Raw genomic sequence first — 22,054 nt, forward strand, 5'->3', positions numbered from 1 at the left:
TCGCATTAAAACTACGGCATAGCCCTTGCATTCAATGGCCTTCCGGTCGGTTTATTCGGTAACAATATCCGCATCTAATAATGAAAGCAGATCCTAGGGGGGCCTATGTCTCAGAAAAATGAACTCATAAATGACACGAAACATTTAGACTTTATAATGAATCGAATCCCACGCGTAATAATATTACATCCCGGATTTATATGGGACATTGACAATAATTACACAGTATACTGTCCTGTTCACAGTATACTTCAAGTACCAATGCCTATTTTGACAGAAAAAAAACTAACTCTATTTTACAAAGAAACGGTATTTAACAAAGCCGTATTCTGTTTTGTGGGGTGACTATTGAAAGGAAAATATAGTTTGTGAAAAACACATATATACATATTTCTGCAACAAAACGTAACATTTTTCATTGAGAAGTATCTCAACAACTTCTTCCATTACATTGCAGAAACAAGGGTAAAAAAAGAGAGATAAAATTCGTTGGTGCACCTAAGTCAATAATAATGATAATAATAATAATAATAATAATAATAATAATAATAATAATAATAATAATAATAATAATGTTATTGATTTTTAAATTGTGAAGTGTGGTTTCCTGGGTGTTGTGGCTTTTAGTTCAGTGTCATCTAGATTATTTTAGCAAGAGCACGAGTACAATCGTGACCCATGATGATTTGATTGTCTCGTGACCTCTAGTGTCTTCATAATCAGTCTATTTTTCTCTCCAGAGAAATTTAAACAGAAAAACGTCAATTTTCATACCATAATGAAATGACAAATAATGACAATTAAAAAAATACAAATTAGAAAAATTACTTTTTTGTTACAGGGAACCGCGGGAAGTAATGCAGAAATCGAAGTTCCGTGGCCCCAGAAAGCACGATAATCATCATCAACACCATCATTCATGGATCGCGATTTGCGATCCGTTTCTAGCTCACTCTTGAAAGAATTTCTAAAGAACGCTAGATATTCACAATTCGAGTACCTACTCTAAATGCGTAGTAATATGGCCATTATAACAGATCAAACAAGGCAAGGGACATATTCCCAGGTCTTATCAAAAGGGGAAATTCTTCCTGGAGGAGGTATATTGTACAATGTTAGTAACTGCATATTCATTCATTGTGTTCTCCCCAAGGGCAGGTCTTTCACTGCAAACCCAGCTTTCTCCAATCTTTCTTATTTTCTACCTTCCTGTTTGTTTCCGCATATGATCCATATATCTCAATGTCATCTATCATCTGATATCTTCTTCTGCTCCGAACTCTTCTCCCGTTCAATATTCCTTCCAGTACATCCTTCAGCAGGCAGTTTCTTCTCAGCCAGTGACCCAACCAATTGCTTTTCCTGATCAGTTTCAGCATCATTCTTTCTTCACCCACTCTTTCCAACAGAGCTTCATTTCTTATTCTGTCTGTCCATTTCATACGCTCCATTCTTCTCTATATCCACATTTCAAATCGTCGTTGTCCCTGCAATAACTCCTATGTGCAAAATACAAATTTTTCAGTAGGAAGAAAAACACATTTATTCATTCTATGACAGTGGTACATAGGAAATTGTGAATTCTTACATTTTAGGAAGAAAGAAATATAATTACATATAGGAGATTTTATTATTTGCTACATTACTATTTAATTTATTTAATAGAGCAAAAATCTGAAAATCGATAAATATGTCACACAGGAGTTATTGTAGGAACGACGACGAAATGCTTCTAGCCGCTTCTCTTACTTCGTTGTAATGTCCATGTTTCTGCTCCATATTAATAGGCCTACTATGTATTTTGGTATTTTTTCATACGAGTTGAGAGTCGAAGGCATTTTTTTTGCATACATATAAAGACATAATGGATTCAAACCTACCACCTGATTCATCTCTACGCCTATAAACATGAGCAAAATAACAATGTCACAGTCCGTCTCCAGTCTAAATCTTTCTCTACCACAATCATCCATCAACCCTATCAATATGCAATCGCTGAGCACTTATTCAAGCTTCCTAATAACTTGTCTTGACCCTTAACATTTACTTCCTTTTGGAAGATGGAGTCATGGCCACGACACGATAATAACTTTGGAGCCATTAAGAGTGGTAAATCGTGTGGGTAGTGAAATCTGCTTGCAGATTGTTCCTCAAGTAATGTATTAAAGCTGACGTAAGGAACGGACACGAAGAAACCGCAAACTTCCTTTCTGTAAGTAACTATGCCTTCAATTGTAATTAGTACATGAAACTTGCACCAGCTGATTACACAGTGTAGCATACTTTTAACAGCCGTTCTATCGCACAGATGATGGATTTATGCATCGATCGGAAGTTTCATCGGACAGTTGCTAATATTGTTTTATGCACTACTACTCTAGATCATGAGCAGAGTTGCATCCGCTCAGATAACGCCCAACAATGGACTGGCGGACGCCGAGTTCGATATCCCGCAAGGAAGCAAGTCTTCCACAATTTTCCGGACGACGTTCGGCCTATACAGCCTTCAGTATGGGATTTGACATTTTTATCTCGCGTACTATCATTTCAAATATATGTTAACACTATACAGTATGTAACACACATTGATGTACTGTATTTCCTTTCATAGCAATATTTAAAGGAGTAGACAGTTAGAGGGTTTTGTTTTCATTACACCCACATTTGCTGAGATACAAGTGAATTCATAAAGCTGTAATTCTACAGTAAAACCTGACAGAAAGACCATCCCTACTGAGACCACTCCTCCTAAAGACCGATTTTTTTTAAGAACTGAATTAAACATCCATAAAACAATGTAAATCACACCCCTTTTAAGAGACCACCTCTCTCCCTGATCACCGACCAGTGATTGAATAGCATTTTCTTAATTTTACTCCTTTTAAAAGACCATACTATATTTTTTTTTAATTTATAATTTAGTATTTTATTACATTACTGTAGCCTAAATAAATTCCAAGAAATTCGTTACAGTACTAGAAGTTAAAAATATGGGGAATGCCTGTTATTATTCGGTTGAGAAGCTTTTATCATCCAGTCTGTTGTAAAAAAATCTGAAAATTAGAATTTATAAAACAATTATATTACCGGTTGTTCTTTATGGTTGTGAAACTTGGACTCTCACTTTGAGAGAGGAACATAGGTTAAGGGTGTTTGAGAATAAGGTGCTTAGGAAAATATTTGGGGCTAAGAGGGATGAAGTTACAGGACCTGACATAATTAGGAGCATTAAATCCAGACGTTTGAGATGGGCAGGGCATGTAGCACGTATGGGCGAATCCAGAAATGCATATAGAGTGTTAGTTGGGAGACCGGAGTGAAAAAGACCTTTGGGGAGGTCGAGATACATTGGAGGATAATATTTAAATGGATTTGAGGGAGGTGAGATATAATAGAGATGGATTAATCTTGCACAGGATAGAGATCGATGGCGGGCTTATGTGAGGGCGGCAATGAACCTCCGGGTTCCTTAAAAGCCATTTGTAAGTATGTAATATTTCACTCCAGTATTATTAAGAGGTCAACACAAAGGATTCCGTACCAAAGAAGGATTTTACCAATGAAGCTGTTATTGAACGCCCACACTAAATATTACGTATTCTAAAGACTATCTAGACACCGAATCCTAATTTCAACATCCTGTGAAATTTGCAGAAAATGACGAGTTCCGTTACACTTTTTATCAAGTTGTCCAGACTTCGAGCAATTTATCCTTCTCGGTGCACTCTAATGAAGGAAATTAATATCCTTAACAACTCAAACATTAAACAAGTTACAAGGAACTTTTTTTAAAGTTTCGTACATAAACCAATAAATTCCAAGAAATGGTTACTAGGAAGAAACTTCCTAAAAAAAACACGGGAGGAAATGCACTAGTTACGTATCTAGAGCTCGTTCCGAATCATTAAGAATCCATCTTACTCTGTTCCTCTCATCTCTTAAAGCACCCGACAAGTGAAATTACATTTATATAAACAACTTCCTTTTCACTGCCACGAAATATAAAAATGAAAATGAACATCCAAACTAATGATAAAGTTAAGTTTTCTTTTTTCGCTACATTTGCACGCTTTCTGCCATTGTTAACTTCGTCTACAAATGCTGTTGATGGGTATGGATTATGTTAGGCTTATTAGACCGAAAACTATAAATCTCTTTCCCTTTTTTATTTAAAGAAATTGCGTGCAGTCTACACAAGACGATAAACCTACACAACCAACTACATCAACTAGATTAACTTGGCAACCTAAACACTTCAGTTACTGCACAAACGAGTTAATTACTCGAAGAAGTAAAAACCTGTTTGCAATTATACAATTAAGAAGAAAGTACAGACCAATTACATGGCAACAATATCACACAAAACAATGTCATCCGCCGCAGTTTGCAGGTCAATAACTGGAGTTATGGTTGACTTACTGTTACGGCATGAAAGCTTTTCTGTTTAACTAATCAGGCGAATTCGTGTGATAGCTTTATCAATGAATTTTAAGGTTAGGTCTTCTTGCCCGTTTCGTCCTCATCTAACGTAATCATTGAAACACTACAGTCACAGGTAGCTGGACTTCTTGGACATGTAGTCAGCATGGCGCAAGGTAGACCTACCTGCTTCAGGCAAGGGACAAGCACCCAGTCCAGTCGTTGTACAAGATGAATTTCAATTTGTCTATTGAAAATCAAATCCGGACCCGCTGAATTTGCAGTCAACAACACTGCCATGCGAGTCTCAGCGGATAGGTAATTTCATTATTTTCATTATTATTATTATTATTATTATTATTATTATTATTATTATAGTCAATGTTCCTGCCACTGGACTACATAAATAAATAGTCTGTTAATCCTTAAATTGACAAAGTATCCTATAGGACACAACAGGTTAATAGGCTATATGCTTTAATTTTAATAGAACAATAGAAAAAAAGTCCACACCTGTGGAGTAACGGTTAGCGCGTCTGGCCGCGAAACCAGGTTCGATTCCCGGTCGGGGCAAGTTACCTGGTTGAGGTCTTTTCCGGAATTTTCCCTCAACCCAATATGAGCAAATGCTGGGTAACTTTCGGTGCTGGACCCCGGACTCATTTCACCGGCATTATCACCTTCACCTCATTCAGACGCTAAATAACCTGAGATGTTGATACAGTGTCGTAAAATAACCTACTAAAAAATAGATTTTTTTTTACAAATTAAATACATGAATTCAAATATAAATATTTGCATACAGAATACTTAATAAATTTTACAGAAGAAAGAGTTCGCCCAAAGGGCTGGACTCGGGAAAAGTACCTAAAACGCTCATTGCATTTCCGCGTTGAATAGCAATACTTAAGCGCTGACGCAAATAAGTAGTGCAACGGCGATCACCAGTAACGGAGATCAAAATTTGGCCGATTTGAGATACCAAAACTTTAGCGTCATGACTCCAACGACCGAAGGTCTCCACGGCAAAGTGGATAAAGATATGGTTGTTTAAAAGATGAGCATATTTATTGACCTTTATCTTCACGGCTAATTCAACAGCAGATGCTGCGCGTCTGGAGGTATTCAGCAAGTGAGATGGGGCTAGAGTGTCAACGCAAGTGGAGTTCCAAATTAAGGATTTTCCTCTAGACCATGGAATTAAGGTAGGAAAATTAAAATTTCTCAATGCTATAATATTGTGCAACATATAAAATATGGACATTGCGAAAGTTGTTTTCTTTACGGTCCGACAAGGTTTAATGAAGTAATGTGAGAAATGAAGCTTTGCCAATTTAAGGGTTAAGAAGTGGATACTTAGCTTCTCTCTACGTCTGTGACATCTGAGTAGCATAAACGTCTTCTTGATCTACAGAGATTTTTTTAGAAGTCGCTCATGCACCAATCCACCATAATAAAACTGAACATATCGCTTCGCTGTTCGCATGATTTTTTTTGTTATTTAACGACGCTGTATCAATTACGAGGTTATTTAGCGTCGATGGAATTGGTGAAATTAAATTTGGCGAGATGAGACCGAGGATTCGCCATAGATTACCTGACATTTGTCTTACGGTTGGGAAAAATCTCGGAAAAAACCCAACCAAGTAATCAGCCTAAGCGAGAATCGAACCCGCGCCCGAGCGCAACTCCGGATCGGCAGAAAAGCGCCTTGGCCGACTGAGCTACGCCGGTGGATGTTTGCATGTTTATTATAGACTCCTATGCATAAAAAACTGAGTATATTACGATTAACCTCAAACCACAATTTCGCTGTATGAAAAAGTTGGAAATACATATAAAAGAAATGCAAATATTTTGGCATGCAGTGGATAAAATCAATTCGAGTTGAACATTTCTCTAACATTTTCCTCAACTTTTTGTCCAGTAATTAGCAGAACTTGCATCGAGTTAGTATGTTTTATTTTTTAATTTACTGAACACGTCAAGCCCCCGCAAAATTATGTGCTCAAAAAAATATGTAAAGCTCTATGCCTTCTGAAGGCTGCACAGGATGTACCGTAGTAGTTCACAGTTCGCTTACCTGCAACGTTAAAATACTACTTAAGTTAAAAGCATCAGTTTTCCAATTCATTAAACATACTAAGAAATGTGCCAAAATGCAATAAAGGATTGTAAGAACGGGCGCTTGTACTTCGTACGGCAAACTACAGTCATTAAAACATTAGCTGCCGCACATACGGCCTATGCGTCCTGGGAAAATGACGCTGCACCGGCCCACAGTCGCGATTGTACCCCCCCTCCCGAGTTCTTTCAGCATTTTTATTGCACTATTTCTTCTTTTCTTTCTTTATTTTTTTCCTTTCTGTCTCAATTTCATTTCTCGGTTCCCTCTTTTCTTTTTCAGGTCTACTTTCCTGCATTTTTTATTTATTTTTTTTTTCTTTTTCATTTCTTCTTTCTTGCTCCATTTCTTGATTTCTCTATTTCTTTTTCTTTTCGGTGTTTCCTTTCAAGATTTCTTGACTGGTCTATTTCCTTCTCCTTTTCATTTTCCTTTCTTTCTCTATTCCTTCATTTCTTTATTTCTTTTCTTTTTTGTGTTTCCAGTCCTTCTCCATTTCTTAATTTCATTTTTCCCTTCTTTCTCCACTTACTGATTTCTTTATTTCTTCCTTTCTTCTTTTTCCTTTCCTTCTTTCCTCTTTTCGTGTTTGCCTTCTTTCTACGCTTCCTGACTTCTTCATTTCTTATTTTGTTTTTCTTTTTTATTTTTATTTTCCTTTTCCATTTCTTAATTTATTTATGGGGTAGTTATAAAAGAAAGTGTTTCGCACGAATCCGTATACATTAGAAGAACTCTATGCTAATAATGAGCATGAAACAAAAAATTTAAGTTGATGAGCTTAGAGCGATATCAAGTCTGTATACAACTACTCTTTCAACTGTAAGGTGGGTTTCATAATCAATTTATACTTCCGCCGTTGTAGGCAGGAGGATTTTACCGGCTGACGCTCGACCTGTCAACCGGTAGCCAGATCCTATGCTTCGGCAGCCATATACATTAAGGACTCTATATATAGTTCGAGACAAATCGTAATATCGTCCCACTCCACCACCTAAAACCAGTTCAACTTAATGATTTTTACAATAGAGAGGTAGGGTTGTCTTTTGTCCACTAATATTTATAGTAGGCAGTAGTGCCTGAAGTACATTCTGAAACTAAGGACGTCATATTTTGTCTATAACTATACAAACATTGATTATACATCTCATCTGATACAATTGATGCATTGTAGCTACAGTGCAGAAATCAGTACAACGCACGCACAGTATGTGCCACCCATTTCCAATCTAACGGTCGTCACCGCTCAAGATATATATCGCGCTATGTTTACTACTCAAATATTTGCACTTATTTTCCTATCGTTCTTTGTAGATAGATTGCACCGAGTTATTCAACTGGCAATCGACCTCCACGTTGTTATGTGCAAGCTAGCTTCTCAATCTCGTCGATGCAACGCAACAGCAACCGATTCTGTAATAAAATATTGACATTTTTAGATGTTCTTGCTCTTTACTTCAAGATCGTCGCAATTTCTGCGTTACGACAATTTTATTATGTTTAAAGTTTAATATCATGTAGTGAAGGTGAATTTTTGATGGATATGTAATCGCTTGAGGATATATATATATATTTGAAAACTGATTTCTGGAGACTCAAAATTTGATTTAATCTACAAGTACAAGTCACGTATTATACTCTCTGTAACTGTGCTATTATATTGCTGTAGAAAATAAATTTGTTCTTACGAATATTCTCTCCACACGAAAGCTCGTCTCTCTGAAGGAATAGAGTGAGAGAGAAAGTGTAGAAAGAATGGGTAAAAAGCGAACATGAATAAGATAAATGCCCTGTCTTTTGATCAGGATTGGCAATTCATTCCAGTTTGATCTATACCCTTACTAAACTTTGACAAATGTGTTTGTAAAACATTCATACCAATAATAGAACTTTCGAAGTACACAACTGACAGCACTTCTAGTCATTTTATTATTACTGATGATGCTCTCAACCTGTCTTTTTCATCTTGACTATCGTAACCATGACAAGCGACTTCTATTATAGAAAAGCCGAATAAATCGATCAAAGCAACAAATGCTGTTTACATGAGGGCTTCAGACAAATGCGCTACAATTTTCATATGGAAACTTAGCATGTATACAATTTGTTCATGCAAGGAATGCACCACAACAGCAGTAACTTGTTACACGGATCCTCCTCTTAGAAACAAATACTACAGTATAGTATACGTGTGCGAGTCACTCAGTAAAAATTATTTCTAAACTGTTCATTAATTCAGGGGGAAAATGTTAACTGACAATGTAGGTAATATATGGAATAAAATAATTTTTTTGAAATGTTAGCCTCCAATATTAAAGTGACGTAGAAATAAGATTCCAAGATTAGGTGAATACTCCTTTCTAAATAAAATAATAGACTCGAAAGATTAACTAAAAACACCTCATTCACTTAAAGATACAAAATATACACATTGAAACAGTTTTAAATTAAAATTAGAACAACATTTGACATTCGAAGACCGAAAGGCAAAACATCAAGATTACTTCATTGTATTTCGTAAATTTCAAATTAAATACAAATCAACCCGCTCAAAAAAGGTACTGTACTTCAACTAATTATTACACCGTTTTGTTATTTAGTCAATTGTCTGAAGACAAGTCTCAACCTCACAAGTAATACCAACAAAGTACCACTTATGAGGCAACTATGCCAGGAGATAATGGATAGGGTGGCCAGTTCCTGTTCCCCTCCATTGCATACATCGCCGATTAGCTAACAAGAAGAATAGAAACCATCCATAATTAAGGCATAGGAATTTAATGTGGTTTTCTTTATACAGGGCTACTACAAAAGAATCATTCATTTTCAAACTGCTATATTCTCCAAAGTATTACTCGTACAAAAATGAGTGATACATCAAAAGAACCGGAAACGCACCTGGTTTGCATTATGTACATCAGTTGGCAACACGAGTGTAGTGCCTGCACAAAATGGTGACAAAACAAGAAAAGAGTTTTTGTGTTGGAATATGCAAGATGTACGTCTGTTATAACAGTGCAACGCGCATTCAGAGAGAATATGGACAAGAATTGCCATGTAAACAGAGCATTTTTCCGTAGTATCGGCAATTCAAGGACACTGGTTGTCTGTGTGAGGAGAAAAGTACCGGTCGACCAACAGTGCCTGATGAAACAGTGGAGAGAGTGCGAGAATCTTTCGTGCGTAGTCCACAAAAATCAACAGCCCGTGGAAGACGCGAACTTGGAATACCACAGCAAACTGTGTGAAAGATTTTGCGACGACGGTTAAAGTTCGAACCATGTCGTGTACAGCTTCTGCAACGTTTGAAAGCAGAAGATTATGGCTGGCGTCTGTAATTTTGCACCACAATGCAGGAAGCAATGGAGGACGAAGATTTCGCCGCCAAGTTGATATTTAGTGACGAATGCACATTTCATTTACCTGGGGTTGTTAATCGTTATAATGAGCGTATTTGGGGCATCAAAATCCTCATGTACAGTTTTGGTAATGCTTGAAAGAGATTCGCCAAAGGTAAATGTTTTCTATGCGATGTCACAGACAAAGGTAGGGTCCACTTTTCTTTTGTGAGAACACATCTTACCTAGATATGTTGACTTTGTGGTTGTTTCCACAACTAACCGAAGATTCAGACAATTTTGTCTTCTAACAAGACGGGGCACCCCCACATTGGATGCTTGATGTTCGTGAATACCTGAATCATGAACTGCCGAATCGCTGGATTGGGCGTGTTGGTGCAGATGACCAAGCTCTGTTCCCTTGGTCCCCCAGGTCACCAGACCTACCACCATGTGACTTCTACCTTTGGGGATACATTAAGGACCGCGCCTACGTACCTCCACTGCCACAAACACTGGTACAGCTGAGGGAGCGCAACAATAAAGCAGTAATGACCATTGACAGGACAACGCTACACAATGTGTGGAACAAACTGGACTACCGCATGGATGTATGTCGTGTCACCCGAGGGGCACACATAGAACATTTGTAGAGTGTGGGAATAAATGTGTTGCATGTACGGTTCTTTTGGTGTATCACTCATTGTTGTATGAGTAATACTTTGGAGAAAATAGCTTGAAAACGAATGATTTTTTGTAGGAGCCCAATATTAATGAAAAATCTTTGCTTTTAACAAAACAAAACTTTTATTCTTGGGTGCGCTCGGTCTGAACTGTTAGAAAGATCACTTGGTTCTTTAGAATGTAATTTATTATAAGAAAATAAGCTATGACGTTAATACATAGGTCTATATTGCAGTTAGCTGAATGGTTTGAGCGTCGACTTTCTATATCGGGTGCAAATTTTATACCGACAAGATGGAAAAATGACCTATAAAATTAAACATATGGACACAGTCGTTCAATCGCTGTGACGTGCCCACGGACCTGATGATCTACTGCAGATGCAACAATTATCCATCCATGAAGAAGAGTACTTATAGACCTGTTTCAATGGACCCGGGGGTTAGTTTTTCCGTCTCAGCCCCCCCCCCTTCTACTCAGTCACCCTACAGCTTCCTCTCCCCTTCCCTCTCAAAAACACACCCACACATATATAACAAGCCTACATATTCATATCCATTAAAAATCCATGGTCATTTATTTACGCTTTATGTAACTTGTTAACTGTCATTTTCAGATGGCAATACGCAGTGGGAATATATACAACCCCTACCCTCTAACAGTCTAACGCAGTTAAGTATCGACATGCAAAAATGTTTAAACTCATCAAGGACAGACACTCAAAAAGGCCAAGCCTTGAATCCTGGACAAACAGACCTTAATCTCGCAAACCACCGACATTATCAGGCCCATATAATATAAAATTCAAATTACTCTGAATTTCCCACAATGGATATAACAAACCTTTATAAGCGAATTAAAATTAATTCTAAATGCATTTAATGAACGTATTAGAGAAGCGAAATTAACGTAGGTAAAAAAATACGTTTACACATTATTCTGGATCAATAAAATGTTTGTTTTGTGAGTGAACACGATAATGGTAATTTTTATTGAAATGTTCCTTTTAAACCACGATACTATTCATAGAAGATATGATTCAAAAGTAACAATGGAAGAAACTCCAAAAAGTAAAAGGATACTACGAGAAAATCTATCACACAGTGGCGTTATTTACCACAAATAAAGCATCTAACAAGGACCGAACTCAAATCCGCTTGGTGAAAAATCGTCAGCACAAATCCTGTGGATCCAAACCTTTAGGAAACTAAATTTTAACTCTCAATTGAAAATCTATTCGCGAAATGATAGATCACAATCTGTACACAAAGAATGACATTGATTTACAACAGTTTTGATGACTAATCAGATCAATTCAGTTTCTCACATTCTTTATCACACCTAATGGGCTTTTAATCTTTTAATAATGAAATTCATCGTTTAAGAAAGCTTATCAATAAAATTTGACGCACACAATTGGAATCTAGGAAAATACGATTCAGACAAACCTACCGTATTTCGTTCTGCAGGAATCGCTCCCCGCTTCTGTGAGAAAGATCTTTGGTGCTGCGACCTGCAAACAAGAAAAAAGATGTAGGGTAAATTAGGGTCTGTTGGACAGTTGGGCTTGTTGGACATTTTGTACTTTAACGTGTTACCACGCCACTTGAGGGCACCACATTCTGCTAGAAGTCAATGACGGAAGTAGCCTCGAGGAAATCTTAGTAAAGTCATTGATTTCTAGCAGAATGTGGTGCCCTCAAGTGGCGTGGTAACACGTTAAAGTACAAAGTGTCCAACAAGACCAACTGTCCAACAGACCCTAATTTACCCTAATGATTCTAATGAACATACACTATGAAGACAAGCAAGTCTATGCATTGACAGGGTAATCACTCTACGTCTACGCTCATAGGCGACAGGCTAAAAAGTTGCACTCTTATTATCATTTTCATTAACAAGTTCCAGTAACTTCGGTCTGATAGAACTAATTTTCAAACACAAAAATAGCCTTACTATACGAAATGCAGTTGAAGTATATTTTAAAAAATGAAAAAGAATCAAGCTGAAGTGAGTTTCTGATATAAATGTATGTAAATTCATTAAGAGGAATATGCTGAAGAGGGAGATGAAAAGCGAGGAATAACAAAGAGAAAGACTATATAAGGAAAGAACATAAAGGAGAAAAGAGAACATAAGACAAAGCACAAGGCAAAAAAGGCTTAGAAGGAAAGTAAGAGAAAAGTGTCCAAGCAGAGAATGTATATTGAAAAGCCTTTAAAAAGGCTGGTAAGCCTGGTAACTTTGTTAGATTTATTGTCTTGGAAATACTTTCTTCATTTAGTGAATTATCAGCTCTTTTCGTTATCCGCTGACGAAGTAAAAACATCAACACGGCTATGAAAAATCCATTCAGCGTTATACACTAACACCCAAGCATAGTAATAAAAGCCCTTATCCAGATGTTTAACTGTCTTATACTGTACTTACATAATGAATAGCTCATTTATAAATTGTGTGTAAATTCCTGATTAATAGTCACTACATACGTCGTGTGTAGCAATACAACTGTTACACAGCTACGTCATAGTTTCGTCATTATTTTATTACGAAAAATAACAGAATAACTGAGATTCTCCATAAAGTCCGATAGTTTATGCTAGTGTGCCGAGCTAAGTATCAATAGTACACGCTATTACCACGCTATATTTTGATATAAGAGTACAGCTATAGCAATATTATTCTAATTATTCTGAGCTCTTTGTTTTGTTCTTTTGTGGTTACAAGGCAATCATCATAAAATTACAATCGATACGAACAGCTGTTAAAAGGCGGCCATTTTTTCTCTATATACAACACTAAACAAGAGGTTTCGTGTGTATAACTTCTGCGGAGCAATTCCCATGTATATAATCTTTTCGCTATAAGAAAAATCCTAATGTAAACAATATCACGTGACTGAAGTGAGGCTTCATTGGCCGCTGTTTGGCGCCATAGATTCTCAGTACACGTTCCCGCCTACTGTTGTACATTCTGTTCCATGTTAAACATTTCCCGTTACTCATCAAGTAGGTCTAACCTCACTACTATGCATTCGTTTGCTTAGGAAACATTTATTTTATAATTACTGCAATTAAATTATTTTTAAGTCTTGTGTCTTCACAATGGACAGTTGAGGATGCAAAAGCCATACTTCAGTACCACGTGCTTTGAACAACTACGAGCTCAAGTGACGCCAGCTTGTTACATGAACAGACTACCTCGGTATTACTGTTGGTATTCATCCGCATTCATAGTACATAACTAAATATAAAAGTAGCTTTTCTTTTACATTTCGTTTTACATATGAGTAAAGTTAAATGTTTTATCGTATTTAACAACTAGAATTCAATTTTTTATTTTCAAATAATACAAGATTATGGTTTCCAAATACGAACTATATTTTCCTGCGTCATGTGAGTGTTTCGACTGGGAGCCAATCACAGGTATGACAGCAACGTGCTTATGTTTACATTAGGATTTTTCTTACAGCGAAAACAGTATAGTTGCATGTTACTTATTCATCCATCGCTTGTGCATGGTTTATTAGTAACGTTTTCAGCCCCAAATCCGCATAATACTCGTATAAAAATTATACACGATTTATTAGTAAGACCGTTAATCCGTTTTCAGCCCCAAATCTGCATAAGACTCGTATAAAAATTATACACGATTTATTAGTAAGACCGTTAATCTATTACTATTAGAGAGAAAACTATAAATTAATGAATACATTATTATTATTATTATTATTATTATTATTATTATTATTATTATTATTATTATTATTAGTCGCGATTGTAATGTGAATGATTTTCTGAGGTTGTTACAAGCTAACTTTATTTGCACTATCATACAATTCTTCTGTTATCGAAAACATGGTTGTTCTTGAGAGCATTAGATAATCAACAAAAATATGTAGATTGCATGAGTTTCAATGATACTAACAGTAGCAAGATTATACGACAATCCAGCGTAATAATTTTGCTAGTTGGCTTTTTGGTGTTGATAATTTTGCTAGTTGACTTTTTGGTGTCATAAGCAAAATACTCAGGCGCCAGCTCCAACTCTAGGAACTTCTGTGGCCATTTGATTTAGAAAGTTGGTCGTAACTTATTAAAGTTGGTCTGTTGGGGGAGACTGTGCTACTACAAAGATTGTATGAACATTATTAAATATGGCAAAGTGGTAAGTAACGATGAGAGAAACAGGAGTGCTCTGAGAATACCTGCTCAAACAACATCTTTTCCAATGGCAGACGCCACTGTATCACAAGATTCCAATTCCAGTATCCAAAGTAGGAAGCCAACGCTCTAGTATTTCGGTTTAAGTACGAGAATATAAGCTACTTTTACAAGTATAGCACGTAGAGTTTTCTTTATTCGAATATTAGTTTTATAAAATTATTTCATAGGTATTAACAGCAACTGAAAAGTAATTAACTAGTAATTAACTAACCCTACTGTAAATAGTCACCAACAAATCATAAAATAATAAATACTGTAGTAAATAAATAAATATCCCCGTTAACAGCTGTTAATTTTTTACTGTAGAGGAATGAAGACGCAATAAATGAAACTACTACCAGAGTTTCGTCCCTTGTACAAAACCGTAACACTTAACATTTCCAGTTTACCGAAGTTCATAGAAAAGCACACACATCTCCCTCAGACCATTGACATTTTCAGTTTACCCAAGTTCACAGAAACGCATACATATCTCTCAGTGCCCCTTATCTTTACGTAAGAATTTAATAAAGTGTTATCAGAAAACACACACTGCTATCACCTGTAATAACACAAGCAACAGACGAAGCCTGCTCTTCAGATAAGTGCAATTTAGTAAAGCAAGCACTTGACGCAGGTACAGTAGCAGAAGAACGAAGGAAAGTGCAGTAAAGTAATAGGCTCATTCACAGAACAGACTCTACAAACTTATGTCGACAATTGCAAACACTTTTCTTTTAATAATAATCCGTGGCGCTACAGCCCATGAAGGGCCCAGACCGACCAGCCGGCTGCTGGCCTCACGTCACATGCCGAAGCAGAGGTGAACGATCATCCAAGCAGAATGGAGGTATCGTGTGGTTAACACGATGATTCCCCCAGCCGTTATAGCTGGCTTTCGCTACCTATCGTAGCTTCCCAAGTGCATCACGATGCTGGGTGGACACCGGTCCCAAACACTGGCCGAAACTTCATGAGAAAATTTCCTCCCCCATGAGGACTCGAACCAGCGCGCATTCCGTAACGAGAGTCTTAGGCAGGATGCCTTAGATCACGACGCCACGGCGCGGGATCACTTTTAATTGTCAACATATTCCAAAACAAGTTTCTTGCGCTAATATAGTGACAAATCTATTAAATTAATTTCCGTCGCCATAATCGCCATTATCTCCCGAACCACCATCACCACCACCATTGCTCCCATTTCAACGGTCATCACATCAACACTATTACAATGAACGTCTTCATAGGAATATGGTAGGCCTATAAACCATTAAAATTCATAAACCAAAGACTTCTTACTCAATATGGACTCTCACTGACTGTAGTTGTTCAAGGCCTATTTTTGTAGTCAGTTCTATCCATTCTCATTATATTACCTCCAAAAGTTCACAAGATTTTGCATAATCTACAACAGTTTTTTTGTGTCCTACCTCTGCCATTTGCTTTTCATAAAGTATCCAATCTCAATAACAGTTTTAATTTTCTCGTATGTGAGAATTTCGCTTTCTCATCATCACTTGGTTCCGATCATATCTTTCAAAGATAATACCTGTAGGTAATATTTTGAAGTTGTAATTTAGTGTGAGGTAATGTTTATTTCTAAAGTGGCTTTTCATTATTCTATGAACACAGTTATATTTCACTAATTTAACCGTAAGGTATTTTCATCTGATATTTCCAGGAAAGTAATTTTTATATTTCTTCCATTATTTTCAATAAGTGCTAATGAAAATTTGGAAATATTCTTGCTATATACTTTCACTGCTTTCATATGAAACGTCTAAATGTCACTCACATCGAAGCGTTCGGTAATTTTGTTGCAGTTATTAGCAGCTATCCACAACTAATTTCTGACTTTACTACGAAACTCATAACAAGAACACAGTAGTGTTTCGCTGCGCTTACAATGTAATAGAAATACAGAATGCGAAATAAGATTGAAATCTGGAAGAACAGGTGTTTACTTTCGAAGTCATATATCAAAGCACACAGGGGCGGCTTTTATTAAGGGGCACATGGGCACGTGCCCTCCCAGTGATTTTTATTATCGTATTATGACTATATTATAATACAATTTAATTGCATTATGAAATAATAACTTAAAGAGTGTCACATTTTCATTGCTACGAATGTTTTCAGAATGTGTAGTAGTCTACGAAACCCAAGTTTTCTGAACAGGTAATAAAATGGGCTCTCTCTTCTCGTGCCCAGCGATGGACGAGGAAGGGATGGGGGTGCGAGTTGTAGGAAGGCGGAGCTCTTTGCCTCAGACCGTGTGCTTTGGGCACTGTATTTGCCGTGCCCACCAAGCCTCTTTAGTTTAGGAACAGTCCAATTAGCTGCGTGCCATTTTTAGGGGTGTTGATACTTGCTGAATAGCAGAAGACATTTTACAGCTGAACTTGACATGAAAAACGTTAAATGTAAGTTTACTAATTTAGAAGCTTGACTCATTGTGTAAATCACGTGTGTATGTATATATAGATACAGTATTCATTTGTCACAGTTATGTTGTTAATGCTCCCTGTAAACTTTTATGCTTCCATCGTATCCAAAAAAGAAAGTTTACATTACAATACATGAAGTTGGCAGTTCTCAAAAAGCTTTGTCACTGACAATAGAGAATCTTGGCGGGCGTTTTGCCGCTTTCAGTGCACACTACAGTTTTCAACTGAGTTTCGCCAAGTCTAGTGCTGCGGTAGTAAGAAGGCAGGCAGTTCCGTGATCTGCGAGTACGAACGAGTGAGAATCAGCACATTTCTGTGAATTACACTTAGAATTCCATTCAACTTTTCTCTGGGCGTAGCAATGCTCTCAATTGAGAGAAAGATGGTACATTCTATTCCGAACTTCAACAATAGAGTTATAGAGGTGCCGAAGGATGCAGTTATTTTAGCACCGTAGATTTTAAAAACCTTCCTTTTCTCTACGGTGCCCAGACTGAGCAAGATGCATAAAGACAGAACATTAACCCCAATTTCACACTCTGTAGCTTTTCCTTTCTGTAAAGGTCTATGGCTAAAGAGTGAGGATAAACATATTCTCTCTAGTAACATCGAAATCTGTGCACATGTAGGTCTTGATTCTAACCTGTTTCTATTCAATACTTAAGATATTGTTTACTAGCGTAAGAATATGATAAAAAAGGGGTCGGATTATCGGAGCTGCAGATCAACAACCCTCCCCCCTCCCTTTGAGTTGTATTACTTCAAAGAATACGAGTTTCTCTGTTTCGTCTACACTGAACTCCTCTTAACACCATTTCCTCTCGTTCTTCAAACAAATTTACCTTCATCTCTGATGATGTGATGACCAATTATTGTTATCAAACTCTAATCCCGTTAGCTTGAAAAATGTAAGGGCAGCAGCAGCAATGGTTGTAATTTAACAAATTTAACGACACTTAACCGTAGAAGTTATTCAGCGTCGAACTTCGAAGTAGGCAAAAAAAAGTCCTACGAATATTGTCTGGAGCCCTTTATCAATGACAAGGTTCTTTTACGTGTTGTACATAAATGACACAGGGCCCAAAGCTTTCGTTCCCTCCTGGAAGCCATGCTACGAATTTTATCGCCCCCAACCGGACTTGAACCCGAAGTTGCAGGATCATCGCGAGACCATCGAGAACTACCGTACTGTACTATGAATACTTTTTCTTTTACTACCTATGCTTAACGTCAGTTATAACTTTGCACAGAAAAGGAGAATATCTAAAACGTCAGAGTTGCTCTAACATTAAAAGACACACTACAAATAACAAAGAAGGTAAAAGAAGTGATGCGACGGAAATCAATATCACGTGAGGAGTAGTAGTAGTAGTAGTAGTAGTAGTAGTAGTAGTAGTAGTGGTCGTGGTGGTGGTGGTAGTGGTAGTGGTAGTAGTAGTAGTAGTAGTAGTAGTAGTAGTAGTAATAATGAAAATATAAGTGCTGTGATGGAAATCAGTCTCACGCACGGTGTTAGTAACTAGTGGTCGAGTGTGATCTAAAGACATGCGATTCTGCCGCTGTGACAGGTTTGTTACTAGTTTCGACTGTGACTGTGACTATAGTTACAAAATAACAGCTCCGAGAAATCGCCATCTCTACCAGATATGTGACTCACAGAGATGGCGAATGATGTACGTATTCATTCATTCATAGTGTTCTGCCATGTTCTGCCCAAAGGAATTAATTATCAAAAAAATAAAGCATAATGTGGGTTGCTCTACTCATAACAATGAAAGTTTACGTTCAACGCGTTTCGAGGTACAATCCAACAACTAAGTTTGTAACCGATAATAATATTCATTTTGTTAGATAATCGAATGATGTTATCGATAAAAGTCTGCTGATGCACCCATTAATTCTGTGGTAAAGGGAGATAAGTCATAAAAATGAGTTCGGAGATAAATGAAAATTAAACTTGGAACCCTTATTACAAATAATTTTCTACACAAATAAAACACATCAACTGCTAGTATTCTTTGATTTTTGCACAACTACTTGTATAATTTAACTTGTGTGTTCATCTGGGGAACAAAATTCCACCTGGAAAAAAAATGACTTATACCCCTTGTATAATTTAACTTGTGTGTTCATCTGGGGAACAAAATTCCACCTGGAAAAGAAATGACTTATACCCCTTTACCCGAACACCACGGAATTACATCCTACAGGGACATCATTTTATTTTTACTAACATTTTTAATATTAACCTGGCTATACCTTTGGAGAACCGGAAACACAGTTTGCTATCCCCTTCCACGACTGTAGTTCGATACTGGCGTAAAACACAAACAAATCACTCTACTAGGTATAGGAGGGAAGAAAAGTAGTTCATCCATTTACTTAAACTAGGAAATATCGCGATTTTGAGTTCGATAATTTTCATTAGGTTATTGTTTAATCAAAATACAGTACAGTATTAACAATAAGCGTTTTTACTCACGAACTGAGTTATCCATGCGAACGTATTCATTATGCAGTGTATATTATATTGTCTACAGCACATTAGCATACAATATAGAGAAAGAAGTTCAATTAAAAAATAATCATAATATTTAAACACATTTTTTAAATGGTGGCCGTTCATTTCGATACAGGCTTCAGTTCTCTTGTGCATATTATCGCACTATAGACTATTGCATCTAATTCCAATTGCCAGTTTCGTCCTTCGTACTAGTAACTCATGTTGACATAATTCTGTACCTACTCTATAAAAGAGTACCTTACGTACTGTAAATTCAATCTTCACTTCTGCCCGACCCGCACAGATAAAATTACTCAGACATGCTATCTACTGTCCGTCCAAGTGGTTATGCCGCAGGATCGTAGAAAGAGGGGAAATCACGTGACAGTTAATTACTTAACGAGGCTCTTTTATTTAAGTTATTTTAAACAGTTGTATGGGTATAATATTACGTAGACGTCCAATTCCTAATAGAAATTAATGTTTTTTTTTTTTAAAGAGCTAAGACAGCCTAGCTTTTACAGAGGGGGAGCAGAAGCAGGTCGGGGAAATCGGGATGCGACGTAGGAAAACGGACAGTACCTGTGCGAAAATATGATTCAATATTCAAAGCTCTTTCGTCACTGGAAAACGCGAACATATTTCTGGAACGTACTATACTCACTCAGTGCTGTTTACTATATGCGGCTTTGATTCTGTGTGGAGACAGTTGAACTTCATTAGTAGAAGGGGTGGGAGTGAAGTACATTAAAAAATTCAGGTACAATAAAAACTGAAGTAAAAATAAAATGATGTCCCTGTAGATGGCTATGTGTTGTCAAGGAGACTTGTTTACTACAGTCATTTGTCATTTGAACATTTGTTATGAGTTTCTGAATTGATTAAAGTTGCAACACTTGCTACCAGGCTGACAATATCTAACAGATGTTTCATTATGTTTTTTTCATTAATAACTAAAAGACTAAGGATTTTCGGACCTATGTTTATGTGCACTTTTTTTCCTTGTTTTGGTATGAGGAACATGCCCTCAAAGTTTGTCAAAGTATTTCTGAAACACACTGTATATTCTTATGAGAGGACTTCGCCGTCCTCTATTGAATATTGTGTAATCAATGACTTCATACAGTCATCACATAGATATACTTATTAATGGAGAAAAATATCCGGCATAGCTCAGATGGTTAGAGCACTCAGCACACCAAGCTGAGGGTCCTGGGTTCGATTCCCGGTGCCGGAATGAATTTTTCTCCATTAATAAATATCCGATATTTTACTTTTTTAATATTCGCGTAATTATATTTATTACTTATTATTTATATAAAAAAGTGTGCTGACTAAGAAAGCATCTCATGATGCAATAAAATGTTTAAATAATAACACGCTGCAGAACTATGCTACCACTAATAAATGGAACGATTGTACATACATATGTTTCTATTAATTTTATTTGATGAGGTTGTATACGAGAGACTCCTCATTAACATCAGCTCCGCTATTTGACTCTGTAGGTTAGATGAAGGCGAGTCTGGCACAACTGTGTCACACACTGCATGTTACGAATTGTGTAACATTCCGACATCAACAAGAAAATTAAACATCTCCTCCACGAATTAAGTCCATGGGCCTGTAAGTAGGTTACTTTGCAGTCATTTTCCTTTCAGCCGAGCCGTTTAAATAAAGATGGTATGAATTAAAAGGCCGAGCAAAACTTGAACATTGTGTAAAAGTAATGTTGTCGAATCCCGCCAGAAGTACGAAAATGTTGGTGGTGTTAATGATAATAATCGTGGGTTTTTCATACCTTTAGCAAGATGTACACTTGAGCTTTCTCTGAATGTACTAAACATACTTGGTGGGACTCTCATGATACGAAATCAGCATGGCGGGATATACTTTACGTCGATCATTACTATGAAACAAACATCGACGTCCTCGGAAGCTACGTACACTAGCCCGGTAATAATAATAATAATAATAATAATAATAATAATAATAATAATAATAATAATAATAATAATCAGAAATGTGAGGTACACCAGTCATGTAGTAAAGAAGTACTGTGACGAAATATATAATAATAATAATAATAATAATAATAATAATAATAATAATAATAATAATAATAATAATAATACTGTTCCTACAATTGATCGAACGTGACTTATGCATAGATAGGTCGCAGATTTAATGCTACCTGAAAATAGATTCAAATCGCGCCTAGATCACAACTAATTTTTCGTGATCTTAAGCTGAGATAATGAGTAAAACTGGTAGAAGACAGAAAGCAATCCTAGGAATGTCATGTCTACAACTCAAGCGTTAACAAACAC

At 36.7% G+C, this 22,054-nt stretch overlaps 1 protein-coding gene and 1 non-coding gene across 18 annotated transcripts in view; one reads left to right on the forward strand and one right to left on the reverse strand.

The window, feature by feature from the left end:
* The window catches only part of hts (adducin 1-like protein hts), a 458,542-nt gene that overhangs the window by 305,954 nt on the left and 130,534 nt on the right, over positions 1-22,054 (reverse strand). For 15 of the 17 annotated variants that reach the window (XM_069823646.1, XM_069823652.1, XM_069823651.1 and 12 more), the window contains exon 2: positions 12,019-12,079. The exons of the other annotated variants lie outside the window; for them this stretch is intronic. The gene's annotated coding sequence lies outside the window, so the exon portion shown is untranslated. The remainder of the gene's footprint in view (positions 1-12,018; positions 12,080-22,054) is intronic. 17 annotated transcript variants of the gene reach the window in all.
* On the forward strand, positions 20,887-20,961 carry TRNAG-ACC (transfer RNA glycine (anticodon ACC)). The gene has a single exon. It is a non-coding gene; the product is annotated as a tRNA-Gly (tRNA).

The sequence above is a fragment of the Periplaneta americana genome, chromosome 4 (genome assembly GCF_040183065.1).
Source record: "Periplaneta americana isolate PAMFEO1 chromosome 4, P.americana_PAMFEO1_priV1, whole genome shotgun sequence".
NCBI lineage: Eukaryota > Metazoa > Arthropoda > Insecta > Blattodea > Blattidae > Periplaneta > Periplaneta americana.